Source organism: Pleurodeles waltl, chromosome 1_2, assembly GCF_031143425.1.
Source record: "Pleurodeles waltl isolate 20211129_DDA chromosome 1_2, aPleWal1.hap1.20221129, whole genome shotgun sequence".
NCBI classification, from domain to species: domain Eukaryota; kingdom Metazoa; phylum Chordata; class Amphibia; order Caudata; family Salamandridae; genus Pleurodeles; species Pleurodeles waltl.
Window position 1 is genome coordinate 1,267,258,308 of NC_090437.1, and position 27,663 is coordinate 1,267,285,970.

Below are 27,663 nucleotides of genomic sequence, written 5' to 3' on the forward strand. Positions count from 1 at the left end.
AGGGGATAAATATGTGTAATAATTCCCGAAATGCAGAGGCCAAAAATACCAGGCCCGTTTACAGAAGAAAATGACCTTTACACTTGTATTTATTTCCAGTTTCCAATAATGAACACACAAGGAGATAATAGTGCTGGAAACTGAATAGAAAAGGGAGATACTGCCAAGGAGTGAGACTCGAAAAGTGGCAAGATGTTATTGCGAAGTACAAAGGGAATTTGGTGAATAGCTCAAAGTATGCTATTTCACAGAAGCTTTGGGGCCATGTTATTTTTTCTTCCTGTGAAAAAAAGGGTGCAGGTAGGAAAAGGTTTTGTGTGCAAACAACTGGTTATGACATGCATGACACGGTTATCTTCCATAAAATGAGAAAGTGTTGGAAACCTCTTGATGCAGATTGCTGGATAATTTAAAATTACTTTAAAGCCCAAGCTGAATTTTCACGTTCTTTTCAGCATACATAAATTCACATTGTGTATCCTCTAGCACATTTTTCAACTAAGTTGTTCAAACAAGCCAATTCACACAGGAATGTTGGTTCACTTTCCCATTAAACCATTTTATAGATTGGGGCAAGCAATGCATTTGTAGTTCCAGCTCCTGTTAGCCTTGTCAGTCTTAGTGTGGTCTTCCTCTAGATGCTTTGTCTTACACTCCACTTTTTTGCTGAAATTCGTTTTTGTTGCTTTAGTGCTCTGTGAACTTCACAACTGTTAACCTCTGCTAAAGTGCACGTGCTCTCTGCCTTAAACATTGTAAAATTGGCTTACACCTGATTGGTGTATTTAATTTATATATAGGTCCCTTGTAGAGACGTACACCATATACCCAGGGCCTGTGAATTAATGTTAATACTGGGCCTTCACCACTGTATGTGACACCCACCTAAGTAGCCCCTTCAACATGTCCCAGGACTGTCATTGCAGTCTGAATGCAGTTTTAAATTGTGTATCTGACTTGACAATATTAGTTATAACCCCCTTCTCCTTATTTTTCCCAGACAGCCATACAATAGAGGGATTAAGGGTACCTAGATGGGCATCAATTGGTAGAACGGGTGGGGAGGAGCTTGGCACAGTCCCACTTACTTCTGAATAGGCTGTGCTCTGCTTTCACACAAATAACTTGTCACCCTGCATTGTTTATGCATCCAGCTTGGAGCCAAGCTAGGAGAAACAGGAAGAAACTTCAAGCAGTTCAAAGAGACTGTTGGACCTGGCTTTTTGACATGGACATCCCCAAACTTTTTGCCTCCTTCCTCCTATTTTTTCTGACCTGTTGTTGTTGGCTTTTGACCTCTGGGCACTTTACCACTGCTAACCAGTGCTAAAGTGCATATGCTCTCTGTGTAAATTGTACTACTGATTGGTTTATCCATGATTGACTATTTAATTTACTTGTAAGTCCCTGGTAGAGTGCACTACATGTGCCTAGGGCAGGTAGATTAAATGCTACTAGTGGACCTGCAGCACTGGTTGTGCCACCCACCTCAGTAGCCCCTTAACCCTGGCTCAGGCCTGCCATTGTAAGGCCTGTGTGTGCAGTTTCACTGCCACTTCGACTTGGCATTTAACAGTACTTGCCAAGCCTAGAACTCCCCTTTTTCTACATATAAGTCATCCCTAATGTGTGCCCTAGGTAACCCCTAGAGCAGGGTGCTGTGTAGGTAAAAGGCAGGACATGTACCTGTGTAGTTATATGTTCTGGTAGTGTAAAACTCCTAAATTCGTTTTTACACTACTGTGAGGCCTGCTCCCTTCATAGGCTAACATTGGGGCTGCCCTCATACACTGTTGAAGTGGCAGCTGCTGATCTGAAAGGAGCAGGAAGGTCATATTTAGTATGGCCAGAATGGTAATATAAAGTCCTGCTGACTTGTGAAGTCGGATTTAATATTACTATTCTAGAAATGCCACTTTTAGAAAATGAGCATTTCTTGGCACTAAAATCTTGTTGTGCCCTTCAATCCACGTCTGGCTAGGTTTAGTTGACAGCTCCTTGTGCATTCACTCAGACACACCCCAAACACAGGGTACTCAGCCTCACTTGCATACATCTGCATTTTGAATGGGTCTTCCTGGGCTGGGTGGGTGGAGGGCCTGCCCTCACACAAAGGACTGCCACACCCCCTACTGGGACTCTGGCAGACAGGATTGAACTGAAAGGAGGCTTGGTACATTTCTTAGACACTCTTTGAAGTCACCCCCACTTCAAAGGCACAACTTAGTATAAAACAGGGCTTCTGCCCTACCTCATCAGACACTTGCTGGAGAAGAAACCTGAACCAGAAACTACATCCTGCCAAGAAGAACTGCCTGGCTGCTCAAAGGACTCACCTGTCTGCTTTTCTACAAAGGACTGCTGCCTTGCTGTTGGCCTGCTGCCTTGCTGAACTCTTGCCTGGCTGTAAAAGTGCTCTCCAAGGGCTTGGATAGAGCTTGCCTCCTGTTCCCTGAAGTCTCATGACCAAAAAGACTTCTCTCTTCCTCTTGGACGCTCCGTGCGCCGAACTTTTCGACGCACAGCTTGTTCCGCGGCAAGAAAAACGCCACACACCGACGCTGATCAACGCGACGCCTTTGGGACGACCGAAACTTTGACGCACGGCCTCGCAAGGACAACGCCGCCCGACTCCGCAGGAGAAATCGACGCGACGCCTGCCGTGAGATCAAAACTTTGACGCACGGCCTCGCAAGGACAACGCCGCCCGACTCCGCAGGAGAAATCGATGCGACGCCTGCCGTGAGATCGAAACTTCGACGCGCAGCCCCGCAGAACGACGTGCAGCCGGAAAACAAGCAGGAAAATCCACGCACAGACCCGGGACGTCTGGTAATCCCCGCGACCCACAGAAAGAGACTGTCCGCGCGCCGGAAACCGACGCACGACTTCCCCGCGTGGAAAATAACGACGCAAGTCCGTGTGTGCTGGGGAGAAATCGACGCACACACCCTTTTTCCACGCACCTCTTCCTTTGTGGCCCTCTGAGGAGATTTTCCACCAGAAACCAGGTACTTTGTGTTTGAAAGAGACTTTGTTTACTTTCTAAAGACTTAAGACACTTTATATCACTTTTCAGTGATATCTTTACAAATTCATATTGCAACTTTGATCGTTTTGACCTGAAGATACCCAGATAAATATTATATGTTTTTCTAAACACTGTGTGGTGTATTTTTGTGGTGTTATGCTATGGTGTTGTATGATTTATTGCACAAATGCTTTACACATTGCCTTCTAAGTTAAGCCTGACTGCTCGTGCCAAGCTACCGGAGGGCGAGCACAGGCTGATTTTGGATTGTGTGTGACTTACCCTGACTAGAGTGAGGGTTCTTGCTTGGACAGAGGGCAACCTGACTGCCAACCAAAAACCCCATTTCTAACATTGGTGATCAGCGGTGAGGATAGGACTTGTGTTTGTGCAGTGACATACAGTAGCTAAGTATTTCACTACCTACCCACAGTTGAAGGTCAACTTGATTTTTCATCTTTTTTGGCTTTTGGTTCTCTGATGTCCTCCTGGATATACTATTGATATTTTGGACTTTGGATTTTGGTTTTTGCTGATAAGATCTTATCAGAATGGGATTGTGTACCTACTCATTCTTTGTTCGTACTGACCACCTCACTAAGCCTGACCTAAGGAAGCTTTGCAGAAAATGGGGCCTTCCTGTAGCAAGGAGATCTACTAAGGCGGAGATGCTACATCACTACATAGTCTGGGGGGAGGAAAGATGGGCAGAGAGAGAGGCAGCAAGAAACCAAATGACTAAGTACCCCTCAGATGAGGAGGAGGACTACGCACATGAGGAGGAAGACTGCTCACATGAGGAGGAAGACTACTCAGATTTGGACAGTGAACCAGAAATAGATGAATGGCTCCGAGGTCAAAGGCGACAGGAGCAACAATTAGAGGAGTATCTTGCAGAGGTTGAGGCAAAAAGACTCTTAGCCCTGGAAGGAGAAAAGATTGCAGCTCAAGAGCTGAGCTGTAAAGAGCTGAAACTGGAGGCCGGAAGGGCTGAGTCCAGTTCAGATGGTGGCAGCAAAAATCTTGCATCTAGTACTGCTGAAGAAGGGCACAAGCCCAGAGATGTGGTGCCCAACTTGAAGAAGGGAGTTGACACACCCCAGGCGGTTCAAGGGTATGAGGTAGTTCCCGTTATGCACAGGGTCCCTGAGAAGGATTGGGGAACTGGCACAGGGAGTCATATTCCTACTGGGGGGAGGGACACTTTACTGACTCTAGCAGAGAGTGACAGAGAAAAGGGATCCCCCCTGGTCGACGTCCTGGATATAGAGTGTAGAGACATCCCAGAAGAGTATGGGTTGAATGTCAGGGACAGACAGATACTGTCTCACCAGTCTCAGGAGGGTGAGGTAGAGTGCTTTTCCAAAGTGGAGTTACTGGGTGGTTGGGTGAAGGGTACTGTGGTTAATACATGTGAAGGGCAGAATGATGTAATTGCTGGAGAGCATATGTCTGGTCCTTATTTTCCAGAGCTACGCCAACACCAGGTGGAGTGTGAGTTCTCTGACCCCAGGGAACTTACAATGGAGGCAGACTTCTGGGTGAGTACCAGAGAGTCTGAAGAGGCATTTGGGGGTGCTCCTGAAGGGAGTGGTCTAGGTGGTTCCCAACCGAGTGAGGTGGGAAAGGATTGTAGTGTCCCAGGTCCTAGAGGGTTCCATGAGGGAACACCAGGAGGGAAGCCTAGCCTGTACCGTAGGGCCACCTTTTGAGGGAAGCCCCGCAGTGTCAGAAGAACTTGGGGGGGTGACTGTAGCCAGCATCCCAACAGTTCTGGTGTCTGGCAGTACCCCTCCTAGTGAGGGGGTGCAGAAGTCCAGACATAGGGTTGAGAGGGGGTTGCAGACCCCAGTGGAGGACCTTGAGAGTCAGGGGACAGCTCTGAGAACAGAGCCCCCCAGGAATGACCCAGGTAAAACCGTTTCTGGTTTGGGGGAAACCCAGACTCTGCCGGATGGGCAGAGGTCGGGAGACCTGCGCCAACCAGACTCTTGTGTGGCCCTTGGGGACGGTGTGTCCCTTGTGGGGGGTGAGAGTGCCCCCCAGGAAGTCCTGGCATGCCAGGCAAAGATTCAACCTCAGGGTGGTGACTCTGGGTTGGATACCCAGGTTCAGAGGTTAAACTCTGACCTGGTGGGAGGTAGATGTGCCTCCCAAGAAGTCCTGCTGTGCCAGGCAATTGTCCAACCTCTGGGTGTTGACTCTGGGTTGGATGACCAGGTTCAGAGGTTAAACTCTGACCTGGTGGGGGCTAGGTGTGCCCCCCAGAAAGTCCTGGCGTGCCAGGCAATTGCCCAACCTCAGGGTGGTGACCCTGGGTTGGGGAACCAGGCTCAGAGGTTAAACTCTGACCTGGTGGGAGGTAGATGTGCCTCCCAAGAAGTCCTGCTGTGCCAGGCAATTGTCCAACCTCAGGGTGTTGACTCTGGGTTGGATGACCAGGTTCAGAGGTTAAAATCTGATGTGGTGGGGGGTAGGTGTGCCCCCCAGAAAGTCCTGGCGTGCCAGGCAATTGCCCAACCTCAGGGTGGTGACCCTGGGTTGGGGAACCAGGCTCAGAGGTTAAACTCTGACCTGGTGGGAGGTAGGTTTGCCTCCCTGGAAGTCCTGGCCTGCCAGGCAATGGTTCAACCTCAGGGTGGTGACTCTGGGTTGGCTAACCAGGTTCAGGGGATAAACTCTGACCTGTTGGGGGGTAGGTGTGCCCCCCAGAAAGTCCTGGTGTACCAGGCAGTGGTCCAACCTCAGGGTGGTGACTCTGGGTTGGCTAACCAGGTTCAGGGGATAAACTCTGACCTGTTGGGGGGTAGGTGTGCCCCCCAGAAAGTCCTGGTGTACCAGGCAGTTGTCCAACCTCAGAGTGCTGACTCTGGGTTGGATAACCGGGTTCAGAGGTTAAACTCTGACCTGGTGGGGGGTAGGGGTGCCCCCCAGAAAGTCCTGGCGTGCCAGGCAATTGTTCAACGTCAGGGTGGTGACCCTGGGTTGGAGAACCAGGGTCAGAGGTTAACCTCTGACCTGGTGGGAGGTAGGCGTGCCTCCCAGAAAGTCCTGGTGTGCCAGGCAATTGTCCAACCTCATGGTGTTGACTCTGGGTTGGATGACCCGGTTCAGAGGTTAAACTCTGACCTGGTGGAGGTAGGTGTGCCCCCCAGAAAGTCCTGGCGTGCCAGGCAATTGCCCAACCTCGGGGTGGTGACCCTGGGTTGGGGAACCAGGCTCAGAGGTTAATCTCTGACCTGGTGGGGGGTAGGTGTGCCCCCCAGAAAGTCCTGGCGTGCCAGGCAATTGTTCAACCGCAGGGTGGTGACTCTGAGTTGAATGGCCAAGTTCAGAGGTTAAACTCTGACCTGGTGGAGGGTCAGTGTGCCCTCCAAGAAGTCCTGGCGTGCCAGGCAATTGTTCAACTTCAGGGTGGTGACTCTGAGTTGAATGGTCAGGTGCAGAGGTTAAACTCTGACCTGGGTTGGATGACCCGGTTCAAAGGTTAAACTCTGACCTGGTGGGGGGTAGGTGTGCCCCCCAGAAAGTCCTGGCGTGCCAGGCAATTGCCCAACCTCGGGGTGGTGACCCTGGGTTGGGGAACCAGGCTCAGAGGTTAAACTCTGACCTGGTGGGGGGTAGGTGTGCCCCCCAGAAAGTCCTGGCGTGCCCGGCAATTGTTCAACCGCAGGGTGGTGACTCTGAGTTGAATGGCCAAGTTCAGAGGTTAAACTCTGACCTGGTGGAGGGTCAGTGTGCCCTCCAAGAAGTCCTGGCGTGGCAGGCAATTGTTCAACTTCAGGGTGGTGACTCTGAGTTGAATGGTCAGGTGCAGAGATTAAACTCTGACCTGGTGGGGGGTAGGTGTGCCTCCCAGAAAGACCTGGTTTGCCAGGCAGTGATCCAGTCTGAGGGAACAGACCCTGGGCTGGAAGACCAGGTTCAGGGTGTCCCCCCGGACCTGGAGGGAGGGGCTACTGATAACAGTGCCCCTACCATGTTGTCTTCTGAGGAGGCCACTCCTAGTTGGAGGATGCTGGACCCCAGAAGGGAGGGCAGGGGGAGGGAAGCCTCACCCCGGGCCCTAGTCCAACCTGAAGGTACAGACCCCAGGTTGGGGGGCCAGTTGCAGGTTAACAGCCCTGCACTGGTGGAGGAATGGTACAGGGCGACTTCTGTAAGCACTCTGACCATGTTGGACTCTGGGGGTACCGCTCCAGGAGGGAGGGTACAGAGCCCCAGAGGGGAGGACCAGGTTCAGGCTGTCATCCCTGACCTGGTGGAAGGGAGAGTGGTTAAAGGATGCCCAGCACCTGGGGCTACCGCCCCCCACTCTCCACAGCCACAGTGGTTGGAGAGCTTTGAGAGGCCTGGGGCCTGGCTCTCATCCCTGGCAGCTGTCAGTAATCACTGTGGCTTGCTGTCCAGGTGGACAGAGTTATCCCTGGGGAGGGGACAAGTGTCACACCCCGGGGGTAGAGTGGGCAACACCACTGTGTTGGTCATGGTGGTACTATCCTGCTCCTGGGATACATCTGTGAGCAAAGTAAGGTTAGGTGCTGCACAGATGGGATCCGCAGGTAAGGAGAAAGGTTCCCCATGGGTTGGCTTAGTGGGCCCTGAGAGTATGGACAGAGGGATCCAATTGGAGTCAGGAAGGCGAAGAACTGGAGCATGCCCCTGCTGTTGTGGGCCAGGGTCCTTGTTCTGTCGCCTCAATCAGGGAAGTACATCAGGATAGTGATTGTTCTCCCCTGGCTTTAGGCTGGTAGGGAGTCATGTTGGACCTGGCTTTTTGACAGGGACATCCCCAAACTTTTTGCCTCCTTCCTCCTATTTTTTCTGACCTGTTGTTGTTGGCTTTTGACCTCTGGGCACTTTACCACTGCTAACCAGTCCTAAAGTGCATATGCTCTCTGTGTAAATTGTACTACTGATTGGTTTATCCATGATTGACTATTTAATTTACTTGTAAGTCCCTGGTAGAGTGCACTACATGTGCCTAGGGCAGGTAGATTAAATGCTACTAGTGGGCCTGCAGCACTGGTTGTGCCACCCACCTCAGTAGCCCCTTAACCCTGGCTCAGGCCTGCCATTGCAAGGCCTGTGTGTGCAGTTTCACTGCCACTTCGACTTGGCATTTAAAAGTACTTGCCAAGCCTAGAACTCCCCTTTTTCTACATATAAGTCATCCCTAATGTGTGCCCTAGGTAACCCCTAGAGCAGGGTGCTGTGTAGGTAAAAGGCAGGACATGTACCTGTGTAGTTATATGTTCTGGTAGTGTAAAACTCCTAAATTCGTTTTTACACTACTGTGAGGCCTGCTCCCTTCATAGGCTAACATTGGGGCTGCCCTCATACACTGTTGAAGTGGCAGCTGCTGATCTGAAAGGAGCAGGAAGGTCATATTTAGTATGGCCAGAATGGTAATATAAAGTCCTGCTGACTGGTGAAGTCGGATTTAATATTACTATTCTAGAAATGCCACTTTTAGAAAGTGAGCATTTCTTGGCACTAAAATCTTGTTGTGCCCTTCAATCCACGTCTGGCTAGGTTTAGTTGACAGCTCCTTGTGCATTCACTCAGACACACCCCAAACACAGGGTACTCAGCCTCACTTGCATACATCTGCATTTTGAATGGGTCTTCCTGGGCTGGGAGGGTGGAGGGCCTGCCCTCACACAAAGGACTGCCACACCCCCTACTGGGACTCTGGCAGACAGGATTGAACTGAAAGGGGGCTTGGTACATTTCTTAGACACTCTTTGAAGTCACCCCCACTTCAAAGGCACAACTTAGTATAAAACAGGGCTTCTGCCCTACCTCATCAGACACTTGCTGGAGAAGAAACCTGAACCAGAAACTACATCCTGCCAAGAAGAACTGCCTGGCTGCTCAAAGGACTCACCTGTCTGCTTTTCTACAAAGGACTGCTGCCTTGCTGTTGGCCTGCTGCCTTGCTGAACTCTTGCCTGGCTGTAAAAGTGCTCTCCAAGGGCTTGGATAGAGCTTGCCTCCTGTTCCCTGAAGTCTCAGGACCAAAAAGACTTCTCTCTTCCTCTTGGACGCTCCGTGCGCCGAACTTTTCGCCGCACAGCTTGTTCCGCGGCAAGAAAAACGCCGCACACCGACGCTGATCAACGCGACGCCTTCGGGACGACCGAAACTTTGACGCACGGCCTCGCAAGGACAACGCCGCCCGACTCCGCAGGAGAAATCGACGCGAAGCCTGCCGTGAGATCAAAACTTTGACGCACGGCCTCGCAAGGACAACGCCGCCCGACTCCGCAGGAGAAATCGACGCAACGCCTGCCGTGAGATCGAAACTTCGACGCTCAGCCCCGCAGAACGACGCGCAGCCGCAAAACAAGCAGGAAAATCCACGCACAGACCCGGGACATCTGGTAATCCCCGCGACCCACAGAAAGATACTGTCTGCGCGCCGGAAAACGACGCACGACTTCCCCGCGTGGAAAATAACGACGCAAGTCCGTGTGTGCTGGGGAGAAATCGGCGCACACACCCTTTTTCCACGCACCTCTTCCTTTGTGGCCCTCTGAGGAGATTTTCCACCAGAAACCAGGTACTTTGTGTTTGAAAGAGACTTTGTTTACTTTCTAAAGACTTAAGACACTTTGGGGGTCATTCCGACCCCGGCGGTCAAGGACCGCCGGGGCCGGGGTCGGCGGGAGCACCGCCAACAGGCTGGCGGTGCTCCGCAGGGCATTCTGACCGCGGCGGTATGGCCGCGGTCAGAACAGGAAAACCGGCGGTGTCCCGCCGGTTTTCCGCTGCCCTGAGGAATCCCCCATGGCGGCGCAGCTTGCTGCGCCGACATGGGGGATTCCGACCCCCTCACCGCCATCCTGTTCCTGGCGGTTCCGACTGCCAGGAACAGGATGGCGGTGAGGGGTGTCGTGGGGCCCCTGGGGGCCCCTGCAGTGCCCATGGCAATGGCATGGGCACTGCAGGGGCCCCCGTAAGAGGGCCCCACTTTGAATTTCAGTGTCTGCTTAGCAGACACTGAAATTCGCGTCGGGTGCTACTGCACCCGTCGCACCCTTCCCACTCCGCCGGCTCCATTCGGAGCCGGCTTCCTCGTGGGAAGGGGTTTCCCGCTGGGCTGGCGGGCGGCCTTCTGGCGGTCGCCCACCAGCCCAGCGGGAAAGCCAGAATGGCCTCCGCGGTCTCAGAATGAGGCCCATAATATCACTTTTCAGTGATATCTTTACAAATTCATATTGCAACTTTGATCGTTTTGACCTGAAGATACCCAGATAAATATTATATATTTTCCTAAACACTGTGTGGTGTATTTTTGTGGTGTTATGCTATGGTGTTGTATGATTTATTGCACAAATGCTTTACACATTGCCTTCTAAGTTAAGCCTGACTGCTCGTGCCAAGCTACCGGAGGGCGAGCACAGGCTGATTTTGGATTGTGTGTGACTTACCCTGACTAGAGTGAGGGTTCTTGCTTGGACAGAGGGCAACCTGACTGCCAACCAAAAACCCCATTTCTAACAGAGACATTTTTAGAAACTTTTCTTACTTCAAAGAAGGCACCAGACCCACTCTTCAATCCACTTTCAGGACCTGCAAAAGGGATCTCTGAGGACTGTCTGCTGCTGTGGTCTGTCCTGTACTCAACAAGACTGCTTTGCTGCATCTGGAAGGACTGATTTTCTCTCTGGAGCCTGCCTTGAGCCTTCAGAGGTCTTCCCAGCTGCTTGAGCCCTGTTCCAGTACTTGTACCAAGACTACCAGGCTGACTCCTAGGGCTAGCTGGCTGGCCTCCTGATCTGAGCCTCAGGGACAGACAATACTCCAATAATCAGGAACCTACACCTGGACCTAACCTGAGTGAGTCCTAAACACCCAAATGGTGGCCCCTCTGTCCTGGACCCTTGATTGTAGTGTTAAAGGTGCAGGGATAGCCAAAATCCAAAACCGTATGGCTAAAAACTGCTCTGAAAAATTAGAGGCAACTGGGAGCTAGCTGCTTGTCTATCCACCCAAGATGCCTCACTGCTCGGTCTGACTTTGGGGCAGCTCCTGCTCCATTCTTTTTCTCTACAAATCCTGTTCAGTGGTTCTTTGCCAAAGGGGTATCTGACTTTGTGGAGTTCTCATTAGCTCCAGCCTCCAGAATCATCACTTTGGAGGTTTTCGACTTCTAAAAAAGACATTATGACTGAACCAATAAATCTTTACCACGACTATGTCTAATGACTCACCAACAATGACTCCTCCTCCTTGAACACTGCCCACAGACTTGCCCTGCTGAACTTCTACCTTCTCAGAGAATTTTTTCTGAAATATCTTCTAAGTCCGAAAGTTAGCATCGACCAGGTATCTGACTAGTGCTCCATCACGGTCGCCATATTTTTCCCCTTGGCCTGGTCCTGCTCAAGTAGATGACCAAAGTTGTCACTTTGGCCTTAACCTTCATCCCAGACAGCCACACAATAGAAGGACTAGGTGTGTCTAGATGGGCCATCAACTTAAAATTAAAAATTCGTAACTCCGGTTCTACTGATTGCATTTTTGCTGTTTTGGTGTAAAATAACTTATTAACAGTTTTCTACATTGGGGTGGGGTTTTTCTTGTGTTGGGATTTCACTTTATTACTGTTTGTGTGCTGCATAAATAAGTTGTCATTTTGCCTCTAAGTTAATTGAAGGGTGCTAAGAATAGGTTAATTCGGTGACTACTATGGTTCACGCTGCCAGGGATTTTGGCTGTTGCATGAACATGGGTCACCCCTGTAAAGAACAACCCAATTTCCCACAGTGTCCTAATAAACTGGGTTACAGGTCTTAGGTTTAAATTAACTGTGTGTGCAGTTTGACATTGAATCTTTTTATTTTTCAAGTCATTAAGCACTTGTTTTTATTTTTACCTTTTTTCATACTCATTTTCCCACTCTTCCTCCCCAGTTACATTCTCCGTATAAATGATAATAAGGGGTTTGTGGTACTGAAAGTTACACATATTTGATTTAGATCAGACTTCAGTGCTATACCCATGATAGGCAGATCTCACAGGCTCAGATGCTAGAACTAGCACTTTGATGATGAAGATCTTGCTGTGCTGGAAAGAAGACATTTCCGTAAGTTTACATCAATTCTACAGGCTTATCTGCAAGTAAAACTCTTACATAATATAGATGATAAAGGCCTACTCATGAGTCATGAATTAATTACAAAGTACGGTTCAGACCCTCTGATTAACAGGCTTCAGGTTGAACTGGGACTGATCTGCACCTGAACATCTCACTGAGCAAAACATCTTGTTGTTAACTCTGCGACAGTTCCCGATTAATCTTCTTTTATTTTTAACCTGTGCTAGCATGCAGATTCTTTTATCTCTTCTTAGAAAGTGTGAAGTTTTTAGAAATGCACAGAAATATCAACATCATGTCTGCTTACTGTCTAGGCTGACATATTTTATGGTTTTCAGTCAAGGACAGATATAGCCATAACATCATGGTTAGTTTTTATTGTTTATAGTTTTAGGAACATATAATTAATATGTAAATCAAGAGGACTCACTTTTTACCTTGTGTTTTAGTCTTGTTGATGCTTCAGTGTCTCCAAGTGCTGTTTTCTTTTATAAACAAATTGTAAAATCAACGATAATATACTGTAATATGCTCAGTATCAGCCCATTGGATAGATGTAAATAGCAGTTGTATTATCAAGCTAAGGGGCATAACCGTGTGTAGTGCCAACTAGCCTCAGTCAGGGTGATGCCATGAGCAGTGCATAGAAGTGGCCTTCAGACTGCCATTGTTTTGATTTCCAGGGCTAAGCTGTGACAGAGAATAGCTGAGTTGCTAGTTGCTAACTGAAAAGAGACACACTGTGTTTCATCATAGGAAACTCAGACAAAAGGCTTACTATTTAATGCTTCAGGTAAAATTTAGCACATCACCTGGAAATAGCATCAGGATGTTAGGAAGTTAATAACTTGCTAACCATGTGAAAGATGTTACAGCAAAAAAGCAAACTGCCATTACCAACTTGTGATACACTTGTACAGATAAGGGACGATGAGCAAATGATGGTTATTGATTAAGTAAAAAAATGCAAAGCTTCATTTAGTAGTGTTCAGCGTCTCTCCATCAACTCCTCAAGAAGAGGCTCTGAAGGTATTCCGTTAATGGATAAGTACCTTACAGATCCCAAACCCAGCTGCTTCTGCCTTCTCTTTCTTCTGGGAAGCCTTCCCCCCAAGATATCAACATTGAACCTTAATTTTAGAAATGTTTCTTGCAGCCCTAATAATTCCTTATTTTTTACAAAAATGTTTGTACCATGTAAAGTGAAGCTTTAAGAGATGGTCTTTGCACAGCTAAAACCCTTTGTTTCGTTTTGACTACAGATGTCTCTCACATTCCCCATTGATTGGATACTTGTGACAGACAGGGATGGCAGTGCGATGTATAACTGGTGGTTTATTCAAAAGTAACAGGACGGAAACCATAAATGTCTTAGGTTTCGTTCTTTTTATTCAGGTATAGATTCACGTGTTAGCAACAGTGGCGTTTCTTCTCCTCTTCTTCTCAGGGTAAGGGAGGAAGGACCACCATGGATGCAGTGTGCCCCTCGGATTGAAAAGGGAAAGCCACAAGCAACTGTTTTGTTGCTTATGTTTAAGCTTGATATATAGGGGAAAGTAGCTCGTGAAGGAGAACACCACTTCTATGCCTTCCCACCACTGTGTTTTACTTAACTCTAAGATCTTGGTTGTTTCACTAGGCTGTGATAACTGAGCACCCTTAACAAAAATAGCTTCATAGAACAAAACCTCAAAATACAAGGAATTTCACTGCCAGCATTCATGCCTTTCATAAGAAAGCATATATGTCATACTGGTGACCCTTCTGCAATTATCTCGCTCAACCCCTAGTCAATGGCCATTCTCCAAAACCCAGCTTTTCCCTGTAAACGCCCACATGCCTGGGCTAGCCACGCTCGTCCTGGAACGTGGTGGGGTGGTTCGTGCCAGTGGTGGCCTCTTGGTGTTCTCCCGTCTCCTTTGCTCGATACTTCAACCTCCTTCACAGAGTAGTTTCACCATGGTAGAGTGCCTCCTCATGTTCCTCCATATGCCCTGCCCCTTGTCCTTGGGGCCGTTACCTCCAAAGGTGCAGCTGTTCCAAGATCGATGGGATCAGCACACACAGTATCTTTGTTCACCATGACAGAGTAATTTATGACTTCCATGTGGAGGGTTCCCCACCCACCAACTTTAGAGATGTCTGCCAGCCCAGCAGACAGCTCTTGCATTGGCAAGAATCACAGTCTTTGCTGTTCCTGACAATGCATTGAACGTTTGAAAGATGGCTCCGTCAACATTGTGGTCAATTTTCAATATTAGTTTTCCTTTCCCAAAACAAAATCCCACAGCAGGATTTCCTTTTTGAAAATGAAAAAAAGAATTACCCTCCTCCCCATGAGAGATTTCTTTTATGGCTTGGGTATCATTTACAGGTTATCACTCTCCCTTATCCCCTTGCCATGACGGAAAGTGAAAATTGGCCCTTTGACTGCACATTCTAAATCAGGTGGGAGGTCAAATGGACAAACTTCTGTTGGCTCTTACTCCATCAGGCCATCAGTGGTATATGTCATTTGCAGAGACAGAGTAATTTCCTCACCTGACACACTTCAGATCCGCTCAGCTCTAAATCAGGAGGGTGGAACTTCAGTTTGGTAAAGAGGGTACACTGTTGTCTTTGCAACGGAGTACCTTCTTCCTCAAACCGTAAATCAAGCCCTTAGTCTCTGGAATGGTACTCAAAATTTCTCAGCAGGGCAAGGCAGCAGGCTGCTGCAAAGAGGGCTGCATGTCATTTGATAGCCACTGGACGATATTTCAGTGAAGCTGATGACTATTGGTGGGAAAGCTCCAAGCTGGAGAAATTAGAATTTTGCCTCCAGAGATGGTCCCTGACCAGCTTAATCCTTTCTGCACCTTCTACCAGTGAAGATTTCTATCTTCGGACTCAGAGCCTGATTTACATTTCAGTGATGGAATGCTCTGTCACAAATGTGATAGATATACTGTCTGCTGCATTACAAGTGCCATAGGCTATAATACTGCAGATCAGATAGCCATCACATTTGTGACTGATTATGCTGTCTGCCATATAAATCTGACTATAGTCACTTCTTCGGAGCTCAGATATTTCCAGCAGGGCAAGACAGCAGGCTATAGCTGAAGAAGGCTCCCAGGAGAAGAACACCTTCTCTACAATATTTTGCTGAACTGGATTTGCTGCTGTGCAGAAGAAAGTAGTGGGAGAAACTTGTATCTCTAGCCCAGCGGTGAATCACCTTCATCGGATCTGCTTGGCAGGTTGATCCTGGTTCCCCTGTTGGTTGGGACAAACGTTTGGTTGCCCACAGCATAAGAAGAGCTAGTGTAAGATGTGCCTACTAACTAGGGAAAGGGAAAACATACTAGTACTACTACTACTCATTGCATTTGAATAGCAACTTGAGGCATTCAGGCATTAAGCAAAATACAAATGTTTTGTTATGATATTTTCAATCAATCAATCAATTAGGTAATTTATAAAGCGCGCTACTCACCCATCAGGGTCTCAAGGTGCTGGGGGGGGCTACTGATCGAATAGCCATGTCTTGCTGCATTTCCAGACTGTTGGGAGGTCCCGGTTCTGGCGTAGGTGGAGCGGTAGGGAGTTCCAGGTCTTGGCGGCGAGGTGAGAGAAGGATCTTCCTCCGGCGGTGGTGCGCGAGTGCGGGGGACAGAGGTGTGGGCGAGGTTGGCGAAGCGGAGAAGGCGGGTGGGAGTATGGAAGGTGAGTCTGTCATTGAGGTAGGCCGGACCTGTGTTGTGGAGAGCTTTGTGTGCGTGGATGAGGAGTTTGAAGGTGATCCTTTTCGATATGGGTAGCCAGTATAGATCTCTGAGGTGAGTAGAGATGTGGTTGCGGCGTGGGACGTCGAAGATGAGGCGGGCGGAAGCATTTTGGATATGTTGCATTTTTGTTTGTAGTTTGGCTGTAGTTCCTGCATAGAGTGCGTTTCCGTAGTCTAGTAGGCTGCTGGCCAGGGCGTGGGTGACTGTTTTTCTTGTTTCGACGGGGAACCATTTGAAAATCCTGCAGAGCAAACGGAGGGTGTTGTAGCAGGAAGAGGAGATTGCATTAACCTGCTGGGTCATGCTGAGTCCAGGATGATTCCCAGGTTTTGTGCTTGAGTTGTGGGTGTCGGTGCAGCTCCTAGGGAGGTAGGCCACCAGGAGTCGTTCCAGGCGGAGGAGTTGCTGCCGAAGATGAGGATCTCTGTTTTGTTGCTGTTTAGCTTGAGGCGGCTAGATTCCATCTAGTTGGTCATGGCGTGAAGTCCATTGTGGAGGTTGTTTTTAGCGTTTGTAGGGTCTTTCGTGAGGGAGATGATCAGCTGGGTGTCGTCTACGTAGGAAACTATGTTGATGTGGTTAGTTCTTGCAATGTTGGTGAGGGGGGCCATGTAAACGTTGATAAGCATTGGGCTAAGGGAGGATCCCTGGGGCACTCCACAGATGGTCTTGGAGGATTCGGACAGGTAAGGTTGAAGGCGGACTCTCTGGGTTCTACCGGAGAGGAATGAAGAGATCCAATCGAGGACTTTGCCGCAGATCCCGGCATTGTGGATTACATGTCATATAGGGGGTCATTACAACATTGGCGGTAAATGCCGTTTACCGCCGTGCAGAAGGCCGCCAACACACAGCCGCGGCAGCGGAATTCCGCCACAGCTATTATGACCAACAGCTCGGAATCTGCCAAAATTTAGACACCCACCCAAGTCCGCCACACCAAAGGTCAGTGATAAACTGGCGATAACAAAACCTCCACCATCACGCCAACAGGAATACGGCCACACTATCACGATCCACGAATCCACGCAGCGGTCTTTCAACCGTGGAATTTCATTGGCGGTACACACCGCCGTGCTCAAAATACATACACATTTCCAAAACACTACCATATTGGACAAATCGAAATACGCACACCTGAGACACATACACACACCACTCCCACACATCCTATACAATATAAAACACACACCCACATCGCCCACAAACCCTTACGACCACAATTGCGACTGAAGGCCAGAGACAGACACCACCATCTGCAAACTAGAATCCACAGGCACTCAACACTATCACTCACACAACATCCATGCACAAAACACCACACACCTCTAAACATCACCCCACACATCACAACACATACCACCCCACACATCACCCACACCACCTCATGGCACCGCAAAGACACCCCAGGCTCTCTGAGGAGGAGCTCAGGGTCATCACAGGTGCAGCACACCACCATAGGTAGGAAGATGGAGCTATGGTGCAGAATCGTGGACAGGGTCAACGCAGTGGGACAGCACCCAAGAACATGGGATGACATCAGGAAGAGGTGGAATGACCTACAGGGGAAGGTGCGTTCCGTGGTCTCAAGACACCACATTGCAGTTCAGAGGACTGGCGGCGGATCCCCACCTCCTCCCCCTCAACTAACAACATGGGAGGGGCAGGTCTTGGCTATACTGCATCCTGAGGGCCTCGCAGGAGTAGCAGGGGGAATGGACTCTGGTAAGTCAAATCTTAACTATTACATCCCCCACCCTACCTGCATGCTATCACAAACCCCCACCCTCACCCCCATCACTCCAACTCTTCACGTATGTCCCACTATCACAACCAACCCATCCCAACACCAAGCCCTGCATGCAACACCAAGCATGGACATCCATAACCAATACATGGCCACTGCACATACCCACACACACCCCTAACCAATTATATCACAAAGTCCCACACAAGAATGGAAGCAGTGGGGTACAGGGTCACCGACCCATTGCACACCATGGCACACACAGATGCAATAATCATGCCTTTACACCCCTGCAGGACCCCTACCCAATATCACCGGACAGGAGGGTCCAGACATGTCCACTCCACCCACAGAAGAGGCCCACAGTGATGACAGCAGCTCTTTCCAACTGGATTTAGATGACCAGCCCGGCCCATCTGGGACCTCAGGACAGTCAGTTCCCCTCACACTGGCACAAGCCACAACAGAGCCTTCCCCCTCTGGAAACACCAGCACAGCACCCACCCAGCGGGCCCATACCTCTGTCCCCCGGACACGTCAAGCAGCAGTGTGTCTACCACTACAGGGAACCCAGGCTAACCCACCACCCCAACAACACCAGGGACCTGGGGGCAGTGGTAGGGGGCACACAGTTCAGGGGACTGAGGTCCAGGAACACAGGGGAACTGGGAGGGCTGCTGTGCGACAGGGGGAGGACAGGCCCAGGGAATCCACTATCCACGAGGCCCTCTCCAACAGCATAGGAGCCTACCACCATTCCCAGGAGATGATGGCAATGGTACTGGCCAAGTTTCTGGAGACCCAGCGGCTGCAGGAGGAACAGTATTTGGGGTTCAGGAAAGAACTCAAATCCATCAACACCATCCTGGGCACCATTGTAGGGGTGCTGAAGGAACTCGTCAACACCAGGAGGGACAATGTGGCACAACAAGGGGCCCCTGACACTAGCCTCGATGATGAACTGCCCACCACCTCTGCCGGCGCTAGTGGACAGAAGGCACCGCCACAGGACCAAAACACCAACACCCCACCCCATGCAGATGTAGAACTACCCCGCAAGCGGTCCCTGAGATCCAGGACAAAGACAGAGAACAATGCCAAGACCCCCGCCAAGAAATGAGACCACCCTGATTGTCATCCTTCTGTCCCACTTTGTCACCCTGTCCATCCTTAAACTGCCCCAGTTCCACTTCCCATGCCCCTTTGGACAATGCACATGTGAGACTAATAGACTGGACTCTGCCATGGACATTCCTCCACCATCACCCCTGACCATTTTACAACACCCTCCAATATTTAGCACTTAAATAAACACCCATAAGGCACAAAACAATCTGGAGTCAGTCTGTGCTTTCAAAATTTGTATTTGCAATAGCTGTGTAAAAATGGTATGTCCATTGTATTGTCAACATACCTATGTCACACAGATCTAGTCGATGCGGAAACAAAGCAGATGTCACACAGTGGGACCCACATCTGTGAAATTGAAAGGGAAAGTGACAACTCAGGGTCCATACACTGGGGGAAAGTGACAGACAGATGAGAGGTAGAACAAGTATATCAGATGTAGCAGGCAGTGATGTCTTCTTACCTGTGTCTCACTGGAAGTATTGATGAATCACTGTGTTTCTGTTGTCGATGTCCTCTTCTTCTGCTTCCTCTTCTTCACTGTCCACAGGCTCCACAGCTGCCACAACACCTTCATCTGGACCATCCTCCTGTAGAAAAGGCACCTGTTGTCGCAAAGTTGTGAAGCATACAGCAGGCCACGATGATCTGGCACACCTTCTTTGGTGAGTAGAATAGGGAACCACCTGTCAGATGGAGGCACCTGAACCTGGCCTTCAGGAGGCCGAAGGTCCTCTCTGTAACCCTCCTAGTTCGCCCATGGGCATCATCGTAGTGTTCCCCTGCCCTTGTCCTGGGATTCCTCACTGGAGTCAGTAGCCATGACAGGTAGGGGTAGCCAGAGTCACCTGCAAATGTCGAGGGAAATCTGTTAGACACACACTATCTCTTAGGGACATGCCCAGACCCCGACACCTAGTCACACTGTATAGGCTCCATGTCTTCACCTAACAGCCACACACGGTGCCTCTGGAGTTGCCCCATCATATAAGGGATGCTGCTATTCCTCAAAATGTAAGCGTCATGCACTGAGCCAGGAAACTTGCCATTCACATGGGAGATGTACTGGTTGGCCAAACACACCATCTGCACATTCATTGAATGGTAACTCTTCCGGTTTCTGTACACCTCTTCACTCCTGCGGGAGGGACCAAGCCACATGTGTCCCATCAATGGCACCTATGATGTTGGGGATATGTCCCAGGGCATAGAAGTCACCTTTCACTGTTGGCAAATCCTCCACCTGAGGGAAACGATGTAGCTGCACATGTGTTTCAGCAGGGCAGACAACACTCTGGACAACACGTTGGAGAGCATAGGCTGGGACGACCCTGATGCTATGGCCACTGTCGTTTGAAAAGACCCACTTGCCAGGAAATGGAGTACTTACAGCACCTGCACTAGAGGGGGGATTCCTGTGGGATGGCGGATAGCTGACATCCGGTCTGGCTCCAACTGGGCACACAGTTCCAGGATTGTGGCACGATCAAGTCTGTAGGTGGCAATTACATGTCGCTCCTCGATTGTCGACAAGTCCACCAGCGGTCTGTACACCAGAGGATGCCGCCACCTCCTCATCTTCCCCAGCGGACGTGCTCTATGGAGGAGAACTGCGAGCAGAGTGTCAACCAACACTGAGGTACGTTAACACAACTTTATTCCTCAATTATTTTAAAACGCTATGTGCCTGTATTAGTGTGTATGTAAGGCCTAGATATGTGTGACGCATTTAAAATTAATGCCATGTGGCCCCCTAAAATGGCGTCTACCTTACCTGTAATGTGGGACAAGGGGATATGAGGTAACTGCGCTGGCGTTGTACACCGTCGCGGTAGGCGGTCAAAGACCGCGGCGCAATCCTGCATTGGTTAACATTGGACCCTATGGGTCCGAGGAGCCAATGACGATGTATGCCGGCGAGGACGGTATGCACCACCGCAGATGTGACCGCCATTTTCTCTCTGTTCAGTCACTTGATACCTGATCTTCGACAGGAGAGGACCTACACTGCAAGTGCTGCTGTGACTTCAGTCTGAAAGAGACAATGGCTCATGTGTCTGGGCCCCTGTCTTCAGCATGGAGGAGTTGGAGAAACTAGTGGATGGGGACCTCCCCCAGTACACGCTACTCTACGGTCCTCCAGACAAACAGGTAAGTACACTGTGAGCATGCCGAATGGGCAATGCCTGTGTGGAGTGGTGTGGATTGAAGATGGGGAGAGGGAGAATGAGGCGTGCATGAAACGACGGTGAGTGCATTTGCTTCATGGCAAGGGTAGGGATGCGGGCCAATGACTGTGACGGTGCGGATGGTTATATCTTCTCCTTTTCCCATGTACTATTCCTGTAGGTCTGCGCCCACCAGAAGAAGGATATTTGGTGTGCCATCGCCAAGGAAGTCCGCGCCCTGAGGATCCACCACAGATGGAACACCCACTGGCGTAAAAGATGGAAGGACATTCACCACTGGAGCAAGAAGACGGCGAGGCCCAGCTGGGGATGGCCTCCCAATGTGGGAGGGGTGCCCGTCGCACCATGACCCCCCTGATGTTCCGGATCCTGGCGGTGGCGTATCCGGAGTTGGATGGGCGCTTGAGGGCATCACAGCAGCCACAAGGGGGTGATTGCACTCTCATTCAGCAGATTCTGCGCGCAGTGGAGGTGTCTGGGTAAGGAAGGTGGGCTGCGAGTTCCCCATGGCCATGCTGAGTTTAGTAGGCAAGGTCCCGTCATAAGGCAGGCCATGTGGCACCCCACCCCACCTCTGTTCAGAGCCAACTACACCTAGTCAGGCCATGTGACTTCCATGTGTGCAGCAATCGGGCATAGGCCCTGTATCCCATGTCCCTGTGATTAATTAGGGAACTCAAAGTGCACGGCGTAGTGCAGGGGGCTTCTGTGTCTGTTGTGTCCGCCAACGGTAGCGGTATTGCATGCACTCAACATGTCTTTCTTCTGTCCCCCCCCCTTTGTGTGGTCTCCCTGTTCTTGTGTGCATTAGCATCATCAGGCGGAGGAGCAGTGGCACCGGAGCAGGAGGGAGCTGCATCCCACATGGCCCTGGAGGGCGACACAACGGAGTCTGAAGCCACCAGTGGGACGGAGGGCGAGGGAAGCTCCACGGCGGGGACAGAAGCTGAGACCAGCGACACGGACTCCTCCTCTGATGGGAGCTCCCTTGCGGTGGCGGGCCCTTCTGTGCCCACCGCATCTACAGGTACAGCCGCCACCCCCCCTACCAGCACCGCCCTCCCAGCAGCCCCTCAGCGTGTGACCCGAGGCCACTCACCCAGGAGGGTGGGCATCTCCTTCGCCCCAGGCACCTCAGCCCCTGCCTCAGTCAGCCCTGCTGCCTTCAGTGAGGAGGCCATTGACCTCCTCAGGTCCCTCACTGTTGGACAGTCTACCATTTTTAATGCCATCTAGGGTGTAGAGAGGCAGTTGCAACAGACCAATGCATACCCGGAGGGCATTCATTCTGGTCAGACAGCCCAACAGCAAGCTTTTCAGACTCTGGCCTCAGCACTGATGGCAGCCATTGTCCCTGTGTCCAGCCTCCCCCTCCAACTTCCTCTACCCAGACCCAAACCCCTGTACCTCAGCCTATCCCAAGCACACCATCAGACCAGCATGCACACACCTCAACACACAAGGGAAGCTCTGGCAAACATAACCACCACACATCCCACAGGCACTCACACAAGCATCATACCCATGCACACATACCAACATCCACTGCCTCCACTGTGTCCCCCTCCTCCACGTCTCCCTCCTCCCTCCCTGTCTCGTCTCCACTCACACCTGCATGTACTACATCTTCATCCACTACGTCCATCACCAGCACACCCATCACCACACCCCGCTCACTTTCACTCACCACCCCCACTACCATTCACACATCCCCTGTGTCCTCTCCCAGTGTGTCTGTGAGCCCACCTCCCAAGGTACACAAACGCAGCCACACACCCACCCAACAGCCATCCACCTCAGGACAGCCTCCAGCCCATGCACCTTCATCCAGTCAGCAAACGTACACCTCCTTCAACCACTACCTCTTCCTCCACTCCCAAACCCCCTCCATCTATCCGTCCCTGTGTGTCCAAAAAACTTTTCCTGCCAACCTTGACCTCTTCCCCTCACCTCCCCTACCCCTTCAGTCCCCTAGGGTCCGCCTTTCAAGGTCCCAACCCAGCACCTCAGTCACAACATTAGTGGGGACAGTGGTGCCAGCAGTAACCGGCTTCTGGAGTGCGCCAAGCAGCAGGGCAGCCAGTGTGCCCTGGAGCCAGACCACGGACAGTCCCCCACCTCAAAAGCATAAAAAGTTGGCCAGTGCCCGGCGGGAGAAAGGCAAAACATCTACCACCAAAGCCTCTCCCAGGAGTACAGTTGGGAGTGGGAAGACAGCTGCGCCACCATCCAAGGTGGGGAAGGGGCACAGAAAGACAGGCAAGTCGCCGAAAACCTGGACGGCGGACAAGACCGCCACCAGCCAAGGACACTGCCGCCACCAGCACCGCTGCCAAGGACACCGCCGCCACAAGCACCACGGACACCGCCGCCACCAGCACCACTTCACAGGACTCCGCCGCCACAAGCACCACTGCCAAGGACACTGCCGCCACCAGCACCGCTGCCAAGGATACCGCCGCCACAAGCACCACTTCACAGGACACCGCGGCAACAAGCACTGATGCCAAGGACACTGCCGCCACCAGCACCGCTGCCAAGGACACCGCCACCCCAGTACCGCTGCCAAGGTAACCGCTGCCAGCAGCACCACTTCACAGGACACCGCTGCTACCAGCACCGCTGCCAAGGACACCACCGCCACTAGCACCGCAGGCCAATGAGTGCCAAAAGCTCCGACGGATAAAGCACTCTGGGCACCAAGCCCCATCCAGAACCAGTGGAGAAAGGCATCCACTACCTCAGTCCTTGTCAGGATGAAGCACTCTGGGCACCAAGCTCCCTCCAGAACCAGTGGAGAAAGGCATCTACTACCTCAGTCCTTGGCAGGATGAAGCACTCTGGGCACCAAGCCCCCTCCAGAACCAGTGGAAACTGTTATCAACTTGTGAGACTGTGGCTTTGCACTCCCCAGGATGCAGCAGTGGGCAAACCACCCACTTGAGAGACTTGAGAGACTGTGGCTTTGCACTCCCCAGGATAAAGCAGTGGGCAAACCACCCACTTGAGAGACTTGTGAGACTGTGTCTTTGTACTCCCCAGGATAAAGCAGTGGGCAAACCACCCACTTGAGAGACTTGTGAGACTGTGGCTTTGCACTACCCAGGATAAAGCAGTGGGCAAACCACCCACTTGAGAGACTTGAGGGACTGTGGTTTTGCACTCCCCAGGATAAAGCAGTGGGCAAACAACCCACTAGAGAAACTTGTGATACTGTGGCTTTGCACTCCCCAGGATAAAGCAGTGGGCAAACCACCCACTTGGGAGACTTGTGAGACTGTGTCTTTGTACTCCCCAGGATAAAGCAGTGGGCAAACCACCCACTTGAGAGACTTGTGAGACTGTGGCTTTGCACTACCCAGGATAAAGCAGTGGGCAAACCACCCACTTGAGAGACTTGAGGGACTGTGGTTTTGCACTCCCCAGGATAAAGCAGTGGGCAAACAACCCACTAGAGAAACTTGTGATACTGTGGCTTTGCACTCCCCAGGATAAAGCAGTGGGCAAACCACCCACTTGGGAGACTTGAGAGACTGTGGCTTTGCACTCCCCAGGATACATCAATGGGCATGGAGCCCCCTTGTGGATCTGGCGTCGTGCAATCATACGGCTGAGGTGCCCCCCCTTCCCTTCCCCCTGAGGTGCCTGTTGTATTTCGAACTGATGCCCCAGCAGTGTTCTCTCCGTTTTGATTGGGTATCTTGTGTGGGCCTCGCCCATGCATTTTGGGCCCAGTGGTCCACGGACTTTAATGGTGGAATACCCTGGACTTGTATTCTTGGTGTATATATTTGTTATTATGTATATATATATATATATATATATATATATATTTATTAGTACTGGATTTGAATAGATTACAAACGTTCAAATCATTCCCTTTTGTCTTTGCATTCTTCCCGGGGGTGGTTGGGGTCTTGTAACTGTAATGTATCATGATGTATTAGTGTGTGTGTTGTCTTTTTTCCCTTCCCCCTCCCCTGTGTCGTAGGTGCAGTACTCACCGTGGTCTTGGCCGCCGGCGTTCGTGCTCCTGGTAGAGGAGCAGTAAGACAAAGGCAGGGAGTATCTGGAGTTCTGGTTCCATGGCGTCCTGATTCCTTGTGGGGTGTGTAGAGGTTTTCCCTTCCAAGTCCTGTTTCCGCCATGTTTTTGTTTGTGGTGAATCCGCCCCGGAAAGGTGGCGGATTGGACTGTTGTAATACTGTGGGCGGTACATTGTCTTCTGCCTGTCTGTTGGCGGTTACCGCCGCGGTGTTTGATTGTACCGCTGTGGCGGTCGGAGTGTTAAAGTGGCTGTCTATATTGGCGGTTTCCGCCATGGTCGTGATTCAATTTTTTTTACCGCCGGCCTGTTGGCGGTTTTACCGCCGCTTTAACACTGACCGCCCGGGTTGTAATGACCATCATAGTGTCTATAGTCATGTTTACTCAATCTGGTATCAGCCGCTCTGTGACTTGCCCTCAAGGAATGTAGCTCCTCTACTGGCATTGCATTACTTGCTACTGCGATCTCCGCTACACGCAGCCGGACTCCAGCCCTGTAATTTCCTCCACCAATACCCGCCGGACCCCCACCGAGGCAGCCATGCAGTGGCCCTGTACCACCACCTTGTGGGCATCCCACTCAGTTGCACGGTTGGACGCTGTAATGTAATTTAATGATAAATAAGTGGATAAACACTGGGCAAGTTCAGCACCGAAGGGGGGGGTCAGATAGTGCTTCTACCTGCATGTGCCACGTGGGGATCTGTGTTCGCAGACTCCCCCAACCCAGTACAGCCTGCAGCGGGCTATGGTCTGATATGGTGGGAGCCAGGTAATCCGACGCATGTATCTTGTGTATTACTACCGACGATGTGAGAAGCATATCTATCCTAGTGTGCAGACTGTGGACGGGGGAGTAGAAGGAATATTCGCACTCTATCAAACGTCCCAATTGCCAAACATCACACAGGCCGTTTTTTTACTTCCATGCTACCAGCTCACGCGAGATATGACTGCTCGGGGCAGTCTGGAGTGGTGGGAAGGACCTATCTATGTGAATGTCCATGACACAGTTAAAGTCTCCACCCCAAATGCTATCTACTGCTGGATCGCGGAGCAGCCCCGTTAATAATGTGTGTAAAAAGCTGTGTTGATTAGTATTGGGAGTATACAGTGCCACTAGTGACAGTGGCATACCATCCAGGCTTCCCTCCGCCACCACATATCAGCCATCAGAATCAATCTGCGGGTGAGCGACCACATAGGGGACCTCTGGGCGCTCCAGATCGCTACCCCACGGGCAAAGGACGTGCCTAACAATTGCCCCCTCCAATTTGTTCGTGTTTTCTCCAGAGTGGCATCTGACAGGTGTGTTTCTTGAAGCATGGTAAAATGCACCTGGTGCCATTTTAAGTATGAGTGTATGCACTGTCACCTGCATGGGTTTGCCATCCCCCTCACATTCCATGTAAGCATGTTATATCTTGGGGTATGCGTTTGTCCTTGTACGGTCATGAAAATGTGGGGAGGTAAATTGGTGGGGGAGCCCAAGGATTGCAGCCCATGATGACCCCAAGGAGCATCCGGAGCAACCCACCCCGACTTGTTCGCCCCTGAGAGCTTATCACATGCTCGCCGCCTACTAGGATAAGTGTGATGTGAACCCATGAAAAAACAGTGGGAGAATCCCATTGAAAAATAGCGAAATAAACAACAATAATAATAAACAGTAGCACTGAATTTGCAAGAGCAAAACAGATCATGCAAGCAGGCATAAGGTCGAACAGGTCCATATGGAATGGGGTGCGGATGATGTTGGCCAGTTTTAGGGATGCAAGTTCCCGGCCCTATGGATGGACACGCTAAACCTGCCGCTCAGTGCACCAGCAGGAAAGGCCCTGGGTGTGTGCCAGGTGTCCGACACCTCATCTCCGTCAGATCAACAATGGCACCTACGGCCAGCCATGTGGAAAGCAGAGGGTCTCAGTACATCCTTGGTCAACTAGATACCAGTGTGAGTCAAATGTCATCAGCCAAACGCGGGGTGAGGAGCAGACCTGGGAGGGAGTCCGCAGAGTCAGAATGTGTCTCGTGATCAGGTTCAGTGTCAACTTGATCCAACGTCTCCCCTGGAGGATCGGCCACAAATCGCGATTTATCTCGTAGCAGATGAGAGCGTTCCTCCGCCACTTGCTCCAGAGTGGGCTTGATCTTTGAGCGTGACCAGCGCTTGCGTTTCTCCTTGGGGGACAACCATCCCTCCTCTATGTTTTCCAATCGTGCGGACCGGGCTAGACCCTTGCCGTGAAGCCAAGTCCAGGCATCTTCTGGAGAGGTAAAGATATGCACCTTGGGCCTACCCAGTACACGTAGTTTGGCAGGGAACAAGAGTGCATATTTAATGTTGTGTTCACGAAGGCGCTCCTTTACCTGGTAGAAGGAATCATGTTTCTTCTGGACTTCCGCAGTGAAGTCTGGATAGGCTGTGATTGATGCATTCTCAAATTGCCACGGGGCTGACTTGCGAAACAGTTGCATTATTAGGTCCCTATCCCGATAGTCAAGTAACCTGGCTATAATGGGGCGAGGATGTGCTCCTGGTGGTGGTGGTGTGCCCGGGACTCTGTTGGCCCGTTCAATCTCAGACGAATTTTGGGATTTTGTCCCGTAGGACTGTCTCTACCAGCGATAGTTCCACAAACAGT